This window comes from Chroicocephalus ridibundus, chromosome 1 (assembly GCF_963924245.1).
Source record: "Chroicocephalus ridibundus chromosome 1, bChrRid1.1, whole genome shotgun sequence".
NCBI lineage: Eukaryota > Metazoa > Chordata > Aves > Charadriiformes > Laridae > Chroicocephalus > Chroicocephalus ridibundus.
Genome location: NC_086284.1, coordinates 106,842,801 through 106,846,392, shown reverse-complemented (window position 1 = coordinate 106,846,392; position 3,592 = coordinate 106,842,801).

Here is a 3,592-nt window from a genome sequence, read left to right as displayed (position 1 = left end):
GATGCCTGTTGACTTAATTTTTCAGAAAGCCATTGGTGATGTCATTCAGGGGCAACCAGTTTAAAGATTGCTACGTGCACTTTATCCTCATTACCCTTAAGATCCCAAGCTCGTTAGAGGAAGAAGGCAGACTGACTTTCCGAAGGTGCATCTCCTTTGAGTCAGTACTTGGCTGTGCATTTCTGCTTTTAGACTGGAACTCGGTGTCCTTCATTGCTGAAACCGCTTTCTTTTAACATCGTAATTGTAGGTCTCAAAATGGTGCTTTGATAAAAATAATGATGAAAACTTCACAGTAGGATGAAATGGAGCCCTGTAGAATAGTTCGGTTTATGCTTTTAGGCGTGTTTAAATTGGAAAGGTTCACGTCGATCTATGAACTTCGCACTTTGTTTCATTCTTGCAAAAAGGCCCGCTTCCTTCATGTGGCCCGCTAACTCAGTTGTTAGTACTGTCTTTGCTAAAAAGAAGATAAAATTCTCGTTATACTGTTATTACCTTATTTTTTAAATCGTGTCTCAATAGAAGTATTCTCATTATACCTCTGAACTCCTCCATCTGGACTGTCAAATTCAAGACTGAAATATTTTGTCATCTTTAAACCTACCAGATCACTTGATTTCAAAATGTTTATGTTGAGCTCAGCAGCAACAGCATGTAACGGACTGAAAATAATTTTTTACAACACTTCAGCAATTTATTGGCCTCCTTTTAAAGTTCAGTTACAAGTGTTCCTTATCTTATCAATTGAGGACCTTTTATTTCTGTTTATAGGAAGTCATCTCTTTATGCCAGTGAGAGTTCGTTTTTGGGATTCCCTCTCTCAGACTGAAATTTTCATTGGAACAATGTAGGGAATTACAAACTAACAGCTTGCAACTATCGCTCTTCAGCAAAATGAGCTGGCGTGGGGCTCCGGTGCCTCAGAGTGAAAGAAGGATGATATAAGATCCACAGACATAGGTTTATGGGAAACATTTTTATTTTATTTTTTTTAAAGGAGCGCAATATAAGATCGATTCACACAGGTCTACAGAGAATATTTTTACCGACTAGACTTGGGGGGATTTGTTTTCCAAGATTGTACATATTCTGATAGGCTGTGATTTTAATAGAGCTATATCAGGACTTCTGCAATATATTTGGATTGATGCTGTGTCAATTTTCATTTGGAAAAGTAATTCTTAATATGGATGATGCTAAACAGAATGTTACTTAATAATCAAAGGAGTGGAGTGATTGACTGGTTTGGAGTGTTGTAATGTGGGACTCCATATATTAGATGTATTGTGACTCAATTACATTTTGTGTTCTTATTTCAGGATCAGGGCCCACAGCATCTCATTGGGCACCAAACTGAAATTTTATCATCTTGTAAGTTTAGAGTATTGACATCTCGGCCATTAATAATTTGAAACTAAGGTTAGAAAAATGCTGAGGAGGGAGGAAAAAAATATTGAGTGCCTTTAATTAAAATTGTTCTTTAGTCACGGAACTGGTCTTCTGGAAACCGAGATAAATGGTGCTAACAGCAGTGGTATTGGATGATACGTCTGTAACCCATCAGACAGTTCTCATTTACCCGGAAAAACAGGAATCGGTTGTTGCGTTTGTGGTTTGTGACACACAATGTTCCAAGTAGGCTCTTTTTGTAGGTGGTGTCACCAACACTGTCAGTGATCGGAAAGAAAGAATCCAAAGGTAATTAATTATTGATCATAGTTGTAAGCAACTTAATGCGGTTAGTTAATAAAAGTAATGGCAGTTTAAGGGAGGAGATAACTCCGTATCAGAAACAGATGAATCCTCATGTAAATAGTTGTCTTGTTACCAGAAACAGCTGAAACCACCAACGGTGCATTAGTTTTTAACTGCCCAACAGTTTAGTTCCCCAACTGCTAGACAGCCGATGATAGTAATAAAATTTCAGTTTATTCTTTATAGTAACTTTCAGGTTGCCAGAGTTGAAATGGTCGTTCAGAAACAGCAGGGAAAATGCTTTTTTAGTTTAGCACAGCTTTGTCGAGCGTGTGGCGACTTGTGCAAACTTTTAATTTTGCCTATTGAATTGCTTCCGGTATTTGCTACTTATGATCTAAATGACCTGAGAGTCTTCAGTATTAAAAAAAAAAAAAAACAACAACAAACCACTGTCCACAATAGATCTACCATCTTAAGACACTTTTCTTTTTCCTTACCTTTGCACCCTGCCTTGTAACATAAATGTAAGACATTAGCACTTAGGAGCCATATTTCTAGTCCTTCGTGGGCTACGTTATCAGAATGCCACCATCTCTGCAGACAAAAAGCAAATTATATCAATTATGTATGTTATATAATATACTATGTATCAATTATAATTTGAACGAAGCACAGATGGCACTAAACAGGTTATTTCTTAGAAATCAGAAGATTTGTTGTTTCTTTGAAATTCCTCCCACTTATGTATTTTGGGATGAAAAAATGTTAGTTAGCTGTTTCCCCCTTCATCCCGGTAAGCTTAGGTTTTTCAATATTCTCATTTTCCAGGACTCTGCAGGAACTGCTTCACAGGAACTGGGTTTGCAAAAAGCTTCAGCTGCAGAAGACAATGGGAAACCAGTATGTGTTAAAAAAATCTTGTAAGAGTGAAAGTTGCATACAGCGTGCGTGGAAAAAACGAGCATGGAGGTGAATGCAAGAGACGAGATTTAATGAGATTAACTAGTGGGAAGGACACCTGGAGGGTGCAGTTCTTAAAACTTCAGCGTTAGAATAGAAAAAGTATTTTATTTAATTTTTTTTCCCCTCATGAAAGCAATGTTTTATTCCAGCAACATAAAGCAGCATTATTCCCCAAATGAAGCATGCTCCCTGCCTCCTGAGGCACGCCGACGTGTGGGGCTTCACAGAAACTGCCCCGTGCGGGAATCCGCAATCCCTGCCTCAGGAATTTGATTTCCCCCCGTTGAGCTCAGCGGACGGAGGCCAGAGACGGTCGGTGAGGGGGGGAGACCCGCGGCGTAACTGGGGTGTCTCCTGACTCCCGTCAGCTAAAAGCAACTGAGGAGGGTGGAACTGATGGGGAAGCGGTTTGGCAAACCACCATAAATTAATAAAATGACCTGAACCGAACCTGACAAGGAACTAGAAGCTGTCACAGGAGCTTGAGCTTGTCCTCGGGAATAATTCACCAGGCCTGAAGTGAGCGCTGTTAGAATGAAGGGAAACAAAAAAATCAGCTGGGCAATATTTCTAGTGTAGAGGGGGTTTTATGGAGGGGAGGTGCGTCTGCCTGGCCTGCTCTACCGCTTTTTCAACCCATGAGCCAGTTACATCCAAGGGGTTACAAACAATAAACACTCGCAACCTCCATGAAACTGAAGAGCTGAGTAGGTGCGATCATGCTCAAATCGGTGTGCCCAGGTAGGAAAATAAAGCATAATTTGGCCTTTTTGCAATCAATACTATGCTTTTGTGGATTTGCTGAATTTTGCTCAACTGGAAAAGCAGGAAAAGACAGAAGAGAGCTGCAATTCATGGGCGTGCGTGTGTCAGGATGGGAAGGACTTTATTTTGGAAAACAGGTTTCAACAGTTTTTTCATTAGTTTT